This window comes from Rhincodon typus, chromosome 15, assembly GCF_021869965.1.
Source record: "Rhincodon typus isolate 14 chromosome 15, sRhiTyp1.1, whole genome shotgun sequence".
Classification (NCBI taxonomy): domain Eukaryota; kingdom Metazoa; phylum Chordata; class Chondrichthyes; order Orectolobiformes; family Rhincodontidae; genus Rhincodon; species Rhincodon typus.
Genome location: NC_063346.1, coordinates 26,643,221 through 26,653,435, shown reverse-complemented (window position 1 = coordinate 26,653,435; position 10,215 = coordinate 26,643,221).

Here is a 10,215-nt window from a genome sequence, read left to right as displayed (position 1 = left end):
GATGACCTGCTTAGTGGTGAGATGCAAATCAGAGCAATACATTGAACAAATAACTCTTCAAAGCCACACACAGTATACAATGACATGACCATATCAATTCTATTCTATCATTTTATTGAAAAAACATTGAGTCTAACTCAATATGAAGGAAAAGGGAATCACTTAGGCAAAAGGAAAACATTTTTCTTCAAATGCAAATGGAAGTGAACACACTATTTCAAAGTTGTGAAGGCCTCCTGAAGAGAAGCAGGCTGTGATAGCCTCCCACACATTGCAGACAAACTACAGTCTGTCACTTACTCTTTGTTATCTTCTGCTTCCTGAAATCAATGAAAGTGATGATGGTTTGAGCTTGAAGAATGCTGAGAGTTTGAATAGCAATTATTGCAGCAGTGAATAACTTTCAGGAGTTTGTTCTCTGCTTTCAGCCTATACACAGTCTAGGACTGATTCTGACTGACAGTGGGAGTCTGTTAACAAACAGGACATTTTACCCATGAGCTTCCTTAGAATAAAATTTGGCCTTCTCCATAGATTAGATGATGCATCATCATCATGGACCAGGCAGAGGAACAGAGAGGAGAAGAAAGGGGATTGAGAGATAATTGGAGAAACATGGCACAAAATAGTATTCCACATCCACAAGCTATCACCACATGTACTCTAAAAATGTAAAAGAAAATGTAAAACCTGAAACTGCAATCTAGCTTGATGCTTAAGGCAGTATTGTACAATCAGTGCTGCTGCCTTCCGGATGGGACATTAACTCAAGGCTTTATCTGGCCTGTTGGGTGAACGTAAAAGATCCCAGCATGCTGTTCAAAGAAGGACAGAGAGACTTTTTCAAACGCCTGGGGCAATGTTTACCCCTCAACCAACATGACTCGAACAGATTAGCTGGTCATGATCACATGACTTTTGTGGGAGCTTGCTGTGTACAAATTAGCTACTGCACTGCCAAATAAACACAAGTCTTGGGCCCACCATCTTAAAGATCTGGATTATTTCAGGCAGCCATAGGCATCTAACATTAACCAAAGTGTGACACAGCCATATATTCAGTTGGTGATTGAAAAGATGGCTAATGGGATAATTGACTCCCTGAACCCCGAACTTTATTATCTGTAAGTTCAATAATATAGCAAACTTCAAAGTGAAAGCAAGTTGACCTGATCTTTCCTGTCACTTTGGGTGGTGAAATAGGCATTTCATTTTCCTATTTAAGTGCTTCTTTTTAGTGCAAACAACATCATAAGAGATGGCTGTTCTTCAGTAAAAGGCTCATGGGATTGTAATGGGTTTCCTGATCTGTCAGCTTGCTCCTATGGGGAACCACGCTGCTGGCTGCACCTCTGCAGCTTAAGTACCTGATGTTACCTCATTGTGCCACTGGCTTTGGGGTTTTGTAGTTTTGCTTTTGTGTTTCTTCATGCATTGTCTTTTTAAACTATTCATGTTAGATTCTCCTGTGGAAGGTATTCTTGAAATAAGGGGCAGAATAGAATGTTAACCACTCTGTGCAATTAGCTGACACTGAACTCAAAATTCCAAACACTATCCGAATTAGCAGTACGTTTCCCAAACTTACTGCTGCAATTTTCAGTCAGATTTTGCATATTCCAAGCACTGCTTTTGGATTTTCAAGACCTCCACTGATCCAATTTACACAGGATTTGCAGCAGAGATGTTTTGATGGATGTACAAATGAGTTTTCACATGAAAATGTAGAACATCAGCAACTATCACTTCAACAACTCACCACTTGAATTTTGGGACAATTATCTTTGCCAGTAAATGTTTATCTGATTTGCTGGTCTGTAAAGCTCACACAAAACTGAATCAAAAGATACATCACTATATATCATTTTAAACCTGTTAACAACAGAAATTGCTGAGGAAACTCAACAGGTATGGAACCATCAGTGGAGAAAAAGAATGGTCACTGGAATCAAACCCTTAAATCTGTTTTTTCTCTTCACACAGACGCTGCCAGATCTGCTGAGTTTCTCCAGCAGTTTAAATTTTTGTTTCAAATTTGTAGCACCCACAGACCTTTGTTTTATGTTAGATCAATTCATACTAAATTAATTTATAACTGAAGAAGAAAGCAAGAATTTAATGAAGACCATAGTAAAGATGATATATAATGAAAACTACAACCAAATGGAGCACAGCAAAACTATGGAAAAGAAATTTCTGTTACATACCTTTATTTTGGATATGGTGTTGTCTGATAGTTTGACTTTGAAGTGAAATTTGTGTCACATTGTACATAGTTGTAAATCAACAGACATTATGAACTTCAGTCACTGCCAGGAAAACCTCTAAGAAAGGCATCTGTTTGCAACCAGTTATAAAGGCAGAGCAGAAAAATCTGCATTACTGAAAAAGACAGTTGTATATATTTTAGATTAATCATTTTGTACAAAATATGTTTACTGTGAATGTCTCAAAGGTGATATGTAGAGTCAGAAAATTGTCTACTGAGGCTAGACAAAGAGCACAAACATTACGAAATGATTTTTTCTTGTGGTTTTTATATCACACCATATTTACTTACACATTTAAAAGGAACATGCAAACATAAGAGGGGAGAACAGGAGTAATGTTAACACTGAATTTAATTAAACTACTAGTTTACCTTTCAACATTTATTAATAGAAACCAATTTGTCTCAGTTAATTGTAATCTTAGCTCTGGATAAAGAAGGCTGTGACTTTGAATCCCACTCCACAACTTAATTAATTTATTTTAGACAGTCAGTAGTGTATTGCTAAGGCAGGTTGTCTTGTCACAAGTGATAGGTCAGAAGTCCCATCAGACAATTCAGATGGAGAGAAAAGATCCTAAGCCCAGTATAAAAAAGAGCAAGGAAGTTTTTTGGTGTCCTTGCCAATATTTGCCTTCCCCTTTTGTATGAAGTAATCACCATGCTGAAGTCATTGACAGATGACTTGGTTAAAATCAATGACAGAGACAATTTGCTAGAGATCTGAAGAGAATATAGAAACAAGTATTAAGATCCTTACAGACAATGATCAGTCAAATAGTTAAAGATTTATCTGGAGACTTCTGTTGTCAAAAACTTGAAAAAAGGAAAAACAAAAGTGCTGGAAATACACAAATCAGTCAACGTCTACCAGAAGAAGATGGTTCAACATTTAAGGTATGCATTCTTCTTCAGGACCTTTTTTGTTGAAATGAGCTGAAATATTATATGCTTCAGTACCTGTTTACTCAATAACACTTTTGTAAGGTCAGGTATGGCAAGCTCCACAGATTATGTCATTTTGCATTAATGACTTAATACAGTTCAATGATAGGTCATTCACTTTGCCATTTGAAGAAGCAAGGAGTATATGTTGATTGTCATGCACACATGAGGTTATACCTATTGGGATTTTTTTTTCATTTCACAGCATAATCTAAATACTCTTTCTAACAAAATTAGGCAGAGATTTTAAGGTCCTAAAATTGCATTTAAATAGATATGTTTCTCTTCTCTAAATACTACATTTTTGATGTAATAAGCGACCTTGCTTGTAGTTACCAGTGTTCTATGCTGATTTAAGGTTGAAGGGAACCAATATCATCCCCTGTAAAAATAGATTTTATAAAAATCATGCTTTACAGCATGATTCAATTTAAGGTATTCTGATCTACCAAATAAAATTTCAGTGAGCTCTGACCTCCTCCTGTATGAAATAAGATATTTTACTTAATACAAGCCTTTTTCTGTATCCAGTCAATTTGATACAGTGACAGAATAGGCATCAAATGTATTTAGAAACAGCTAGCTTCACTACTTCAGAATGACAAAGGCCATTTACTTTTCATAAATTCTCATGACCATTGTTAGAGATGTTTGAGAGAACCTTCTTTATTTTTGTATGATAACAGTTTTCAAAATAATCTCAGACTCAGGATTCAACATGGAGTTTGGTTGTAAGTTGCTAAACACAGGAAAGTGTTCAATGTTTTCTCAATTGCCAAAATAACAGTAGAGTCATAAAGTCATGGAGATGTACAGCATGGAAACAGAACCTTCAGGCCAACCTGTCTACGCTGATCAGACATCCCAATCTGAACTAGTCCCATTTGCCAGCATTTGGCTCATATCCCTCTAAACCCTTCCTATTCATATACCCATCCAGACACCTTTTAAATGTTGTAATTGTACATGATCTACCACTTCTTCTGACAGCTTGTTTCATACATGCACGACCCTCTGCATGAAAAAGTTACCCCTCAAGTCCTTTCTAAATCTTTCCCCTTCACCTAAAACTTATATTCTCTAGTTTTGGACTCCCCCACCTTAGAAAAAAGACCTTAGCTATTCACCCTATCCATGCCCCACATGATTTTATAAATCTGTAGAAGGACCCCGCTCAGCCTCCGATACTGCACAGAAGAAGCCTCAGCCTATTTACTCTCTTCCTTTTACTCAAGACTTTCAATTCCAGCAACATCCTTGTCAATCATTTCTGCACTCTTTCAAGTTTAACAACATCTTTCCTATAGAAGGGAGACCCAGAATTGTACACAGTATTCTAAAAGAGACCTAACCAATGTACTGTACGGCCTCAACATGATGTACCAGCTCCTTTAATTGTCCAAAATAATTTAAGTTCCGTTGTTTCATGTTTTGCTTCCTGAAATGATTTAGCATAATGAGCCATGATACACTGTTACAGTGAAAGTTAGTTTTTGTTTCAGTGGCAGATTGCCCACCTCTTCTGAGTCACAAGTTTCAGGTCTTGAGCAGCAAATCCAGCTCTGATAGTGAAGGTTACAATGTGGTCTCTAAATGCTTGGTTGGTGGTATTGACTGGACACAGAGAACACTGAATCAGTGACAGTGTTCCTACATGTGAGTCATAAGTGGTTAGATTTGTGCCCTACTCCGCCCAAGTGGAGACCGAAACATCAGGTCTATACAACAGGATTGTCATCCAGTAGAGATAGTTTTATTTGTACATGGGATGTGGCTGTTGCTGGAAAGGTAGAATGTGTTGCCCAGCACTAACTGCTCTTGAAGGGGTAGTGGTGGGCTACTATATTGAACTGCTGCTATATTGAATCCACGTGATGAAGATACACCCACAGTGCTGTTAGGGAGTTCTCCGACCTTGTAACAGTGAGGAAACAGAGTCTATAGCTCCAACTTTTCTGTGTACAACTAGGTGTGTCTCTTTTCATTTCTGTCATGCAAATTGTTTCAAAGTGATTTCTGTTGTGGTACACCTTTAAGAAATGTGGTTATATTTCTAATGAGAACATAATACTAACTTATTATAATATGTCAAGTGTTTTCTAATGTCCTTAGTGTAAAGGGATATAAAATACACACCTTCTGGATGACTTCTGGATGTTAGCAGTCTGAAGAAGGTAGATTGAAGGTGCGTGTGTATATGCAGTACCTACCTTGAATAAAGAATTCGCAGTGTTGTATTACTAATCCCATTTTGCATGGTTAGTGCCTTATCATGGCTATCACAGTGGTTAAGAAAACACAACATGGTGGTAGTATGTGGGAATTATAACATTTCAACTTATAAAATTCATTTCCACAACTTCAGAGAAATGCTGGCCACAGTCAATGTCAACTCGATGGAAATGTCAAAACATTGAACATCAGTTCCATTGCTGCATACAGCTGTAGGAGCACAGGCATCTGAGTAAGCTCCTGTGAACTTGGCCTTCAAGACCAACAGTTACAGATTCCAATTAGAAAGATACTCATGAAGATTCTGTGTCAGATTTCCCATGTCAAGAACAGGGAAGGTCTGAATGTGCTAGACAAAGTGCACAAAGAAATCTGTGATTTTTAAACAGATCCACACCTATCAAATGCATTGAGAGGATCAGCACCATGTCGAGTGTGTTCCTGGATCAGCAGTGAGAACTGGCAAGGCTTACTATTAGTTACACTGCAGGTGGTTAATTGAACAGAGAAAGAGACAAGCTTCAAAGGGAGTTTCAAGAAAGAATCTGTAATTTTTCACTGTCATTTGAATCAACACTATTAGCTTTTTTGGCAACTTCAAGATTACTCCAACGCAATGGGATCTTGCACCTGCTAGATCTGCAACAAATTTGGATTGTCAGGTAAAATAACTCCACAAAGGCTGATATCACGTTGCCAAGTCACCCTTTATTTTCACATGCATAGTATCTGACAATGGTCCGGTTTTCTCAGAGCCAGCTCTCAGGGTGAACCAAACCTCTGACACTTCTGTTCATATCTGTCAGCCAGGGCTCCCTGATTGGACAAGGCTATCAGCCCCAATCCAAGAATTCATATTCTCTAAGATTCACCCAGCTGACCTTGTTACAATCACTATATTAGGAACAGTCAGTATCTCCCTAAAGAACTGTGGAAGTTCTACCAGCCCTACTAATGGGCATAGGTGAATGGATAGGCAGTTGCTGCTCCAATATTTCTTATAGAGCAGGAAGGATAGTCACCTGTGGGTTGACAATTGGTCTATTAGATATTTTAAACTAAAAACAAAATGGTGCGGATGCTGCAGATTCGAAATGTAAACAAAGTTCATGAAAAACTCAACAGGTGTAGCAGCATCTGTGAAGAGAGAAACAGTTAACGTTTTGAGTCTAATGACTCTTCTTATGAACTGCTATATTATAATGCTTTAGATATTTTAAAACTCGCTTGTAATATTTGAGTATTGAGTGTGACATGTTTTGAACTATCAAATACAAGGTTTGGATTTTTCTGCCCACCTCAAGCCAGGTTTGGAGGTGGATCAGGAGAAATGAGGTGGAGGCTCTGTCACCTTCCCAGCTCTGGCCCAGTTCAGTCCAGGTGGCAAAGCTCATGAATGGCCTTCTGTCCCATCAAGACAGGTCCTTTGTTGTCAGGCACTGAGTGTGTGATTGAATTGGGAAGGAGGGATCACACTGAGAGGCACCACCCTGCTCTTGCTGCTGAACTGCCCCAACCACCTCCCCTGTGATCCTCATCCCACAACCTCAAACCTGACCTCACTCACCTGTGACCTGGGTTCCTCACTGAGCCTTGTTCTCTGTGGATAGCTACTGCTAAGTGCTCACTAAGTGGCAGAGCATGTTCAATGGGCCAGGTGGCCTACGTTTGTCTCTTCACCATATGATCCAAACATGTGGTAATTGGGAGATGAACACGTGCAGTTATTACCTAGAATAACCTCAGCTAGCTCAGTCAGCAGCCCTGGCTTAGCTGCAGTTATCAGCAGTCAGGTTTCTAGTGGGACAGGCCCAGGGAGGTGTGAAGGAGAGAGATTGTGATCCTATTTAACTGTGTGAATCACTGCTGCCTTGAGGCTTAGTACAGTCATGACTGAGACTGTTGTACTTTCGTCAGGTAATTTTCAGAATGGGATCTGCAGAGCAGCTCAGGGATGCTGGGGGAGATGTGGGGCTGGGATCTGGGTGAATATGAAAATGTGATTGTTTGGGAATGGGTTTAGAGGGAGGGGATGGCATTGGAGAGGTGACTGACATCAGGGAATTGGCTAGGTGTACTCATTCGAGCATCAATGCTTTGTGGGTCTCGCCAGCTTTTATTTTTAATTCACCTATTTTTCCCCAATCAACCTGTTCAACAATGTTATTTCACACATCCAGAGCAGGTGGGATTTTAACCTGGGCCTCCAGGTCCAGGGGCTTGGGCACCACCACTGAGCCACAAGAGGGCCCCTCTTCCAGCTTAATATATTTTATATCATATTAGCAGCAGCTACAGATGTCATTAAAGTTTGGGTGAGAAACAAACTTCTTTTCTGTGATCATCATTTTCATTGAGACCAAGTATTGGGAAAAGAAAGCCTATTTCACTCAGCTCCTGCCAAACCTTTCAGAGCTACTCAATCCATTCTGAGTTGCTCATTCAGCCAATCAAGTAACAAGCTCAATATGAAACTGCTCATTTCTTATTTTCTTCTACCTCCCTCCCACTGCTACTGAAGCCCTTTTCCATCCATTTGTTAAGTCAGGTGCTACTTTCTTCAATATCCTCAGCACCAATCTCTACAAACTCTAAATGACGGCAAACTCCACTCCTTTATCCTGTGTTCTGTTAAATACCATTCACTCATCCCCTGTCTTCTTCAACTTCCATTTGCTCTTGATTATTCATAAAATATAAAGTCCTCATCCTTTCTTATAAACCTCTCCCCAATCTCTTCCCATTTTATCTCTAATACCTCATTCAATCTTGTGTCGCATCTCCTCCTCTGTGGTCCTCTGTGTTTGTCCTCATTCCCCAATTAAACAGACTTACCAGTCATTTCCTCACCCATCTCTCTGAACGTCCCTCTCTAAGTCCCTCACCTGTTATCTCACATCCTGTTTTTATAAAACTTCACATTATTTTGGATAATTTCTCCTGATGTGAAGTATTTCATTAAATGTTCTATATACATGAAGGTTGTTTTTGTTATTAATTACCAGTGAAACAAATAAATCAAAGATAAATTAGACTATCTGCAAGATAATCCCAAATCTTCAACTAAGCAGCATTTAAGCACCAAAATATTCCTGAATTTTACAAGGAGGTTTCCAAATCAGTATACCCAGTAATTACATGACAAAGTGAAGCATGAAATATTTAACACTTTTATGAATAGTCAAATGAGAGTTCTATTTCATAGCTTAAAAAAAGAGTTGAAATTATTCGACAAAAGTCAATAGAATTTCAATCATTTTTCAAATTAAATTATTTGACTGTACCAGCGCCCAGAGGTAAAATTAGTACATTGCCCTAGGATATCAGTAAATTAATTGGATCTACTGAAGCATAGAAATAAAGCTATTGCAGATTTTGCACCTCTGACTCTGTTTCCATAACAGCATTTGATACAAGGCAGGCTCATATCAAATAGAAAGGTTCTATTACATTCCACAATCCTGTCTTATGTACTATTGAATACATGTTCTATTTTGAACATAAAGGAAATTAGACACAATACTTGCAGGCATCTAAGTTGCTGTTTACACAAGAACACAAGATAATTCGAAAGGAGGATTGCCACTCTCATCAATCCAGAAAATTCCAGTATAGTTTATGATAATATTAAAGATTGGTTTTCTTTACACTTTGGCGACCATTGATGTCTATATGATCACCTCTTAGATATAAAACTAAAGTTCACCCATGTTTTCCTAGCTCAGACCCCTGACATATAGGAAAAAACTTTGTGATTCTTCTCTGCATTACTTCTACTATTTGAATGCCTCTTATTTCTGGGCCACCTGCCCAAGGAAAGATATATTGGCATTGAAAGAAGTTGAGAGAAAGTTTATGAGACTGATCCCAGGGTTGGAGGAACAGTCTTATGAGGAAAGATTGAGGAGTTTCAGCCTGTGTTCATTGAGATTTTAAAAAATGACAGGAGCCCTTATTGAAATAAACAAGATTATTAGGGTGGATGGAGAGAGGTTGTTTCCCCTTGTGGGAATGTCTAGGACCAGAGGACACAATCTTAGAATAATGAATTGCTCTTTCAAGACAGAGATGAGGAAGAATTTTGTCTCCCAGAGGGTAGTAATTCTTTACCACACAGGACTATAGGGGTTGGTTCATTCAATATCTTCATGGCTGGGAAAGATGGATTTTTAATCAGGAAGGGAATCAAGGGTCATGGAGAAAAGGTAGGAAAGTAGAGTTCAGGATTATTAGATCAGCCGTGATCTCATTGAATGCTGGAACAGACTGGATGGGTTGAATGGTCTACTTCTGCTCCTATGTCTTATGGTCTTAGGACACCAGAACTTGACACAGTATTCATTGTGCAGTTTTATCAGAGCACCATAGTTTGATCATTCCCTCCTCTAACTTGAATTCTACAGTTTTATCAATGTAGATAAGCCTTTGTTTATTATGCTTTGCATTGTTTGCAGATATTTAGGGTTGGATCTAGTGCAGCCTTAGCTCAATGGTAATGTTGACACCTCTGAGTCAGACAGCTTTGAGTTCCAGTCTCACTAAAGGCTTGAACACATCACCTCATGCACATTTCAGTGCAATACTGTCAGAGTGCTTCACTGTCTGTGGTGGTGCCCTTTACCCAAGACATCCAACTGAGGTTCCTTTTGCAATGTCTCAGATGGATGTAAAAGATCCCATGACGTTAAGGGCACAGGCGATCACCTGAACTACTGGCCAATGATTTAACCCTCAACAAACATTACTAAAAATAAATGAACTGGTCATTA